Source organism: Oncorhynchus gorbuscha, linkage group LG06 (genome assembly GCF_021184085.1).
Source record: "Oncorhynchus gorbuscha isolate QuinsamMale2020 ecotype Even-year linkage group LG06, OgorEven_v1.0, whole genome shotgun sequence".
Classification (NCBI taxonomy): Eukaryota; Metazoa; Chordata; class Actinopteri; order Salmoniformes; family Salmonidae; genus Oncorhynchus; species Oncorhynchus gorbuscha.
In genome coordinates, this window is record NC_060178.1 from 100,776,591 (window position 1) to 100,785,983 (window position 9,393).

At 46.5% G+C, this 9,393-nt stretch overlaps 1 long non-coding RNA gene across 1 annotated transcript; it reads left to right on the plus strand.

The window, feature by feature from the left end:
• The first annotated feature begins 674 nt into the window (after nt 1-674).
• On the plus strand, nt 675-2,377 carry LOC124037331. Its single transcript, XR_006839159.1, has 3 exons — nt 675-1,628; nt 1,816-2,036; nt 2,262-2,377. It is a non-coding gene; the product is annotated as an uncharacterized LOC124037331 (long non-coding RNA).
• The last annotated feature ends 7,016 nt before the right edge of the window (nt 2,378-9,393 follow it).

The window sequence follows — 9,393 nt, forward strand, 5'->3', positions numbered from 1 at the left end:
CTGTGCACTCTGTTGATATGGCTCAATAACAGTTTCAATGAAAAAGTAATAAATACACAGCAGATAACGTACCGCCAAAGTATTTCCAACGTTACTAAAACCAAATGCAAATAAAACGTTCTCACTGCTTTAGATGAAAAGGGCGGAAAGAGCTGAAAAAGATGTTCACAAGTATTTATAATACAACCAGTAATTTTATTTTTAGTAGAGAACAACAGCACTGGGACTTTTAACTATACATGCATCACTCCGCTTTACAGGTGTTCTAATAACCGTTAATTACATTAACGATCATTATCTATCTTAAAATATAACAAACCTCGCACCGCAAAGATGAACATATTTCCACAAATAACATTTGAGTTAAATGATGAATGGTCGTCAGCAGAGGACGGTAACATGTCGACCTACACAAAGTAGCAAGCTAGTGTGTAGGGAAATGTATATGAGGTGCTTGGCAACAGTCCTGCCCCAGTCCCGGTGGGGAACTATGTGTGCTGGAGGAGCCAAATAAACGATTAAATAAATAAACACATCATAATTTGTTGTCGCTTATTACTGTTGACTAATAAATTGAGCTTGTAGAACTGTTATATAAAAGCAATATCACACTCAAGGTCGTGCTGTTATACTGAATATTATTAGCTGCGGCCTCGTACCTACGACCGAATCACAGCCGTGCTGATATTCAGCACTCCGTCTTGTGTGATATTGCTTAACTGGCGTACGTTCATCACATTATCTAGCTACATAAGGGAGACCTATAAATAAAAAGTCAAAGACGGTCCAAATCCTTGAGTCATCTGACAAAACCATGAATGAAGATGGAATGGTTGACACATATCCGGGCATGGATCATATATCAACCGCAGTATTAAAAGGTCATGTTCATTTGTTTATACCCGTCTACCTTTCTCCTTAACAAGCTAACATTAGCTAACGTTCATTTGAATTGGAAAGTTGGCAAGTCAAGCTAGCGTGCTAATTTTAACTAGGTAGCTTTGACTGTTAGCAATTAATAACTGCACGAACGGCCATTCGTTGATTGAGAATGCTTTTTGCCAGAAATAGTGTTAATGAGGTGTATATGTGCCCTAATGACTGACACCGTAGATTATTTAGCTTCGCCGTCTTTGGCACCCTTTCTATTGACAATAGAAAACGAATAGAAAGAGCATCAAAGACAGCGAAGCTCAATTATCGATGGTATCAGTCATTGTCTACAATCTTAGCTAGGCAGAGAAAGATGAACTAACTAACATTTTCAATATGTCACCTCCATCCCCCGTCCCTCTCCAAACCCAAGAGACCAACAAGGTGCCACCAGAACCGTACATTTTGTCAGCCCACAGTATCTTATAGTCTTATACACAGATACAGAGTTGGAGCAATCAAGAAGCACCTTTTTTGAAAAGCAGCGTGCTGGACAAGGAGGAGACTATATCCTTTCCAAAGAGCTTCGCTGTCGATTAATCAGGAATACAGTAACAAGCATGATATCCATTAAGAGAGCAACCGGGGATGACTTCCAGTATCCATGCAGCCGTGAACTCACTGTAACGGTGAAGCGTCTGATAGAGTACTACCCAATGCTGCGGGACAGATCTGCAACCAGTGGAGCTGAGTGGGTAAGTCACTACTCAGGTATTCGACACATGTTTCCAAACACAGCGCTGTTGGATACCTGGCAGCCAAAGTGCAAACATCTGACAATCCAGATCAATCAGGGCAACATGTGTCTGCTTGTATCGTTTGATTTCTGGATTCGATTTTGTTTAATGTGATTTATAACACAACCAATTTGTTGTTTGTTAGGAATTTGTGAAGAAGCAGCTTTTGAAAAGGATTCAGAATGTGACAACCCCCCAAAATGAAGCAGGGAGCGACCCCTTCAAGAAAGAGGCCACAAAGCCTTAGATTTCAGAGCAGCCAGGAGATGTCCACAGATGAGACTGATGAATCCACCTCCTCAACCCAGATCTTGGAGGGATCCCCACAATCTAGATGCAGCACCCCAGAGGTTGAACAGTTGGGTGGTAAGTACACACATTGAAATAGTGGATAGTGTTTCCATAGAAATGCAACTTCTATTACTACTCTAAATGAGGGACTAGAAACAAAGTGACTATTTAATCTTCAGTGTTTCCTGTGGAATGAGAGGTCGGGGGGGGGGGTGTAGTACCAGCAGAATCACTGGTCTTAATTTTAGTCTACATTTTAAAATGTTAATTGGTCGGGTTTGTTATGTTTTCTGGCATCAGAAACTACTGAGATCCTACATAACCAGGTGAGACGTTATAAAACTCTACAGGAGATGTCCAAAACCAAGGCCAGACCCAACCAGAAGGATGTTTCCCAGCTCCTGGACCTTGAATTCTTCATTGACTCTGATGCTATTGCCTACTCTCTGCTAACAGTCTGGTCAGAGAACTGGATCATGTAAGCAAATGAGCTCGCGAGAATACGGTCTGTTATTAACCAGGCTAATGCTTCCTACGCAGTGCAGAGCAGAGCTGACTGACTGACTGTCTGGTCTGGTCTGGTCTGGTCTGGTCTGGTCTGGTCTGGTCTGGTCTTGTCTTGTCCGTGTGTGTGAACTCTGGCGAATCCTCGATCGAGTGAACTCCTGCTTCATACATGAACTGAAGACCTGCTGGGGGACCTTTTACAACAAGGCACAGTTTTATGGAGTGTTCAAAAAGGTCCTGAAGCCACCGCTGCTGGACAAAAGTAATTACTGGCTCTGTTGACAAGGGAGAATACTATGAACGTATTAATGTTTGTTTAAATAACAGGCTGCAGTAAACCAAATGAAACTATTTTCGTTTTTAACAGTGACGCACTCAATCGCCATGATGAAGGCTTTACTAGATATGTTCCCATCACCTGTGGTTCCAACAAAGAAGTTAGGACATGCAAGTGAGGCTATGCTTCACATCCTTGAGGTAAGAAATGTGTGCATGTATTACATTGTCATTACTTAACCATAACATACAAAGAGTGTAAATTGTCTTTGTGGTCATATTTGTTTTTCTCTTTGTTTTTGTGTCAGTCTGCAGAAGACCCCAACACCTTTCTTCAGGCGAGACCACTCTTCAGCCCTGTCGTGATTGCATGCAAAACCAACTGCGTACTGGCCATTGGAACCATGCCTGTGGTGACCTTCCCAAAAGAGGACATCTATGCCAGCGTGACGTATCTCATAGCGGTGTTATTACGCCTTTCACCTCACATATCCTCAGTGCATTGTGACACTCCTCTCTGTGCTGCAGACAGAAGTCCTCTCGGACGCCATCCACGACCAGGACATGACTTCTTCATATAAAAAGGCTATGGCCGAGTGGAAACAGTTCATTACTGACTAGGGTTGCACAATACAATTTTTTCATTTCCGGTCCCGATAACAGAACTGTGTGTATTGGCTCATCTGAGAATCGATCCGATAACCTTTAATAAATAGGCAGGGCATTTGTCGTTTATTACAAGAAGGTTGAAAGCACTGCTACTTTTGTTATCTTGCCATAGAAGGTGAATGCACCAATTTGTAAGTCGCTCTGGATAAGAGCGTCTGCTAAATGACTTAAATGTAAATGTAATACGTCTTACATTTTCACCTTGACCACCAATGGGCTTTGTTGTTGTTGCATTTGCATCATTTGTTCTGCCCATATCAGCCTCTGGATATACTGAGTCCTCAATAAAGAAGTGAAAAGAAATGAGATTCATTCTTTCTTTATAAGCAAGCCAATCTCATTTCTAGTAGTAGTACAAGTACATTTATCTTAGTCAGGATTACTTATTTTAAGCACAATATGCTATTTTTCTGTAAATTCATGGGAATGTTGCCTTATTTCAAGATGCTGGCACTAGCATTTGCTAAATTTAAGCACATTTTCCTACATATTGAGAAAATTATTCTTAAATATATTCTTTGTATCCAGACAAATTACATGTTTTTAGTCTGAATGCACTATCCGTGCGTTCTTTGAGACTAGATATTTTTACTTCTTTAAAAAATCTTGGCAGTAATCTTTTTTTTTTTCTTGTTTTTGAGAGCTGACTGTTTGCAGTGTATTACTGCATGTCAATTCAAGGGAAACATAATCTGGTAGCACTTGAGGTGGACATTCCTGTTCTGTTGGCAGATAATTTAGCTAATTTGAAGTAATATTTCCCTCATTTTATTGCTTTTTTTTCTTGTTTTTGAGAGCTGACTGTGTGCAGTGTATTACTGCATGTCAATTCTAGGGAAACATAATCTGGTGTGGAACCAGACAGTCTCACTTGACACATCTCTCTGAATGATCATGCGGCTCGAGCTACATTTATATTAGACATAATGGAGAAAATGCATCTATCTGGCATATTTTCAACATTAAGATCCTCATTGACCTGTATGTGATCTATATTTCATTGTGACGGAGGGGATTTCTGAGGTCAGAAAGTAAATAACCTCTGCCTTTAGTCAGATTGTGGATATGAACACATTAATACATATTCAGCGCAGAAGACTGACCGACCGCGCCTGAGCACACACGCACACAAAGAGAGGAATACACACAGAGAGAGAGTGAGAGAGAGACAGAGAGAGAGAGAGAGAGATAGAGACACACACAGAGAGAGAGACACAGAGAGAGACACACAGAGAGTGACAGACACACACAGAGAGAGAGAGACATATACACTATTTGCACATCTTTACAACACTGTATATAGACATAATCTAACATTTGAAATGTCTGTTCTTTTGGAACTTTTGTGAGTAATGTTTACTGTTAATTTGAATTGTTTATTTTACTTTAGTTTATTATCTAGTTTACTTTCTTTGGAAATGTAAACATATGTTTCCCACGCCAATAAAGCCATTGAATTGAATTGTTAGAGAGACAGAGAGAGACAGAGAGATGGGGGTAAGTGGAAAGAGAGGCATTTAGATAAGTCAAAAATGAAGGAAAACAACAAACACTCCAATCTCTTCACTGATTCACTGAGACCATAATGCATCGGCTGGGGGAGTTAGCAGCAGCAAAGCCTTGTGGTAAAGAAAACCTGTATACCACAATGACACTGACAGAGGTCAATGAGGGCATACAAGGAGATATGATTCAATATTATCAAAATATGCGAGAAGCAGAGACCCTCCCTCCTCATTCATCAAACACAGAGAAAAACGAAATGCATCAAACTTTTACGGATCGTATTCTCTCTGCTAACAGTCGGTCATATTGGAATTCTCTCTGCTAACAGTCGGTCATATTGGAATTCTCTCTGCTAACAGTCGGTCATATTGGAATTCTCTCTGCTAACAGTCGGTCATATTGGAATTCTCTCTGCTAACAGTCGGTCATATTTGGAATTCTCTCTGCTAACAGTCGGTCATATTGGAATTCTCTCTGCTAACAGTCGGTCATATTGGAATTCTCTCTGCTAACAGTCGGTCATATTGGAATTCTCTCTGCTAACAGTCGGTCATATTGGAATTCTCTCTGCTAACAGTCGGTCATATTGGAATTCTCTCTGCTAACAGTCGGTCATATTGGAATTCTCTCTGCTAACAGTCGGTCATATTGGAATTCTCTCTGCTAACAGTCGGTCATATTGGAATTCTCTCTGCTAACAGTCGGTCATATTGGAATTCTCTCTGCTAACAGTCGGTCATATTGGAATTCTCTCTGCTAACAGTCGGTCATATTGGAATTCTCTCTGCTAACAGTCGGTCATATTGGAATTCTCTCTGCTAACAGTCGGTCATATTGGAATTCTCTCTGCTAACAGTCGGTCATATTGGAATTCTCTCTGCTAACAGTCGGTCATATTGGAATTCTCTCTGCTAACAGTCGGTCATATTGGAATTCTCTCTGCTAACAGTCGGTCATATTGGAATTCTCTCTGCTAACAGTCGGTCATATTGGAATTCTCTCTGCTAACAGTCAGTCATATTGGAATTCTCTCTGCTAACAGTCGGTCATATTGGAATTCTCTCTGCTAACAGTCGGTCATATTGGAATTCTCTCTGCTAACAGTCAGTCATATTGGAATTCTCTCTGCTAACAGTCGGTCATATTGGAATTCTCTCTGCTAACAGTCGGTCATATTGGAATTCTCTGCTAACAGTCGGTCATATTGGAATTCTCTCTGCTAACAGTCAGTCATATTGGAATTCTCTCTGCTAACAGTCGGTCATATTGGAATTCTCTCTGCTAACAGTCGGTCATATTGGAATTCTCTCTGCTAACAGTCGGTCATATTGGAATTCTCTCTGCTAACAGTCGGTCATATTGGAATTCTCTCTGCTAACAGTCGGTCATATTGGAATTCTCTCTGCTAACAGTGGTGTGGGGGTGTCATCCCCACCTAGCTCCCTGAGCCCAGAGGATAGGACAGAGGAAGTGAAAGGCGCTCATGCCCGGTTGGGCAGCGCTCCCTGCTCTCTCGCCTGACTGGGCCTGTCAGGATGAACTCTGACCCCCCCACCCTCCCTAAGAGGCAGTGACACGCGTGGGGCGGCGCGACTTGAGCCGAGCTGACTGGTTAAGAGGGCAGGCGGAATGGTCCGGAAAGTAGGCGTCAAATTTAGAGGGGCCCTCTGTAAATTATTCAGACTCAACAGTTACAGTGATCACAGTGGATTCAGGCCCAGATTAAATATTAATGTGGGCTGGTGGCGAAGGAGAGGGAGAAGAAGGAAGGGAGGTAGAGGAGAGAGCTTGTTGGGGATTTGGTGCCTTTTGCGTATTTGGTAGTGGCAGCCTCTTCAACATTCCTCTTTGTGACCACATCAATGTTAACCAGGTCATTGTGGGCTATATTCTAGGTTATTGGTGACACTCTGGGTATTGGATGCCAGGGTATTGGTAACCCTCTGTGTATTGGAGGCCATGGTATTGGTAACCCTCTGTGTATTGGAGGCCATGGTATTGGTAACCCACTGGGTATTGGAGGCCAGGGTATTGGTAACCCTCTGGGTATTGGAGGCCAGGGTATTGGTAACCCTCTGGGTATTGGAGGCTTTGGTATTGGTAACCCTCTGGGTATTGGAGGCCAGGGTATTGGTAACCCTCTGGGTATTGGAGGCCAGGGTATTGGTAACCCTCTGGGTATGGTGGCAGCCTCTTCAACATTCCTCTTTGTGACCACATCAATGTTAACCAGGTCACTGTGGGCTGTATTCTAGGTTATTGGTGACACTCTTGGTACTGAGGCCTGGGTATTGGAAAACAGGGTATTGGTAACCCTCTGGGTATTGGAGTCCATGGTATTTCTAAACCTCTGGGTATTGGAGAACAGGCTATTGGTAAACCTCTGGGTATTGGAGAACAGGGTATTGGTAACACTCTGGGTATTGGAGGACATGCTATTTGTAACCCTCTGGGTATTGGAGCCCATGGTATTGGTAACACTCTGGGTATTGGAGGCCAGGGTTTTGGTAACCCTCTGGGCATTGGAGGTCATGGTATTGGTAACCCTCTGGGTATTGGAGGCCATGGTATTGGTAACCCTCTGGGTATTGTAGGTCAGGGTTTTTCCCCCCTCTGGATTACCGACCTCTGCCTGCCCCTGACCCTGAGCCTGCCTGCCTGCTGCCCGGTACCGTTGCCAAACCTCTGGTTTACTGACCCCTGCCTGCCTGCTGCCCGGTACCGTTGCCAAACCTCTGGTTTACTGACCCCTGCCTGCCTGCCGCCCGGTACCGTTGCCAAACCTCTGGTTTACTGACCCCTGCCTGCCTGCCGCCCGGTACCGTTGCCACACCTCTGGCTTACTGACCCCTGCCTGCCTGCTGCCCGGTACCGTTGCCACACCTCTGGCTTACTGACCCCTGCCTGCCTGCTGCCCGGTACCGTTGCCACACCTCTGGTTTACTGACCCCTGCCTGCCTGCTGCCCGGTACCGTTGCCACACCTCTGGTTTACTGACCCCTGCCTGCCTGCTGCCCGGTACCGTTGCCACACCTCTGGTTTACTGACCCCTGCCTGCTGCCCGGTACCGTTGCCACACCTCTGGTTTACTGACCCCTGCCTGCCTGCTGCCCGGTACCGTTGCCACACCTCTGGCTTACTGACCCCTGCCTGCCTGCTGCCCGGTACCGTTGCCACACCTCTGGTTTACTGACCCCTGCCTGCCTGCTGCCCGGTACCGTTGCCACACCTCTGGCTTACTGACCCCTGCCTGCCTGCTGCCCGGCTTACCGACCCCTGCCTGCCACACCTCTGGCTTACTGACCCCTGCCTGCCTGCTGCCCGGTACCGTTGCCACACCTCTGGCTTACTGACCCCTGCCTGCCTGCTGCCCGGTACCGTTGCCACACCTCTGGTTTACTGACCCCTGCCTGCCTGCTGCCCGGTACCGTTGCCACACCTCTGGTTTACTGACCCCTGCCTGCCTGCTGCCCGGTACCGTTGCCACACCTCTGGTTTACTGACCCCTGCCTGCTGCCTGCTGCCCGGTTTACCCCCTGCCTGCTTGCCCGGTACACACCTCTGGTTTACTGACCCCTGCCTGCTGCCCGGTACCGTTGCCACACCTCTGGTTTACTGACCCCTGCCTGCAGCCCGGTACCGTTGCCACACCTCTGGTTTACTGACCCCTGCCTGCCTGCTGCCCGGTACACCTCTGGTTGCCACACCTCTGGTTTACTGACCCCTGCCTGCCTGCTGCCCGGTACCGTTGCCAAACCTCTGGTTTACTGACCCCTGCCTGCCTGCTGCCCGGTACCGTTGCCACACCTCTGGCTTACTGACCCCTGCCTGCCTGCTGCCCGGTACCGTTGCCACACCTCTGGCTTACTGACCCCTGCCTGCCTGCTGCCCGGTACCGTTGCCACACCTCCTGGCTGCCCGGTACTGACCCCTGGTTTACTGACCTGCCTGCTGCCCGGTACCGTTGCCACAACTCTGGCTTACTGACCCCTGCCTGCCTGCCCGGTACCGTTGCCACACCTCTGGTTTACTGACCCCTGCCTGCCTGCTGCCCGGTACCGTTGCCACACCTCTGGCTTACTGACCCCTGCCTGCCTGCTGCCCGGTACCGTTGCCACACCTCTGGCTTACTGACCCCTGCCTGCCTGCTGCCCGGTACCGTTGCCACACCTCTGGCTTACTGACCCCTGCCTGCCTGCTGCCCGGTACCGTTGCCACACCTCTGGCTTACTGACCCCTGCCTGCCTGCTGCCCGGTACCGTTGCCACACCTCTGGTTTACTGACCCCTGCCTGCCTGCTGCCCGGTACCGTTGCCACACCTCTGGTTTACTGACCCCTGCCTGCTGCCCGGTACCGTTGCCACACCTCTGGTTTACTGATCCCTGCCTGCCTTGTCTTATCTATTGCCTGCCCCTGCTGTAATATTAAACTATTGTTTATTTGACATGGTCTGCATCTGGGTATTTCCTTCAT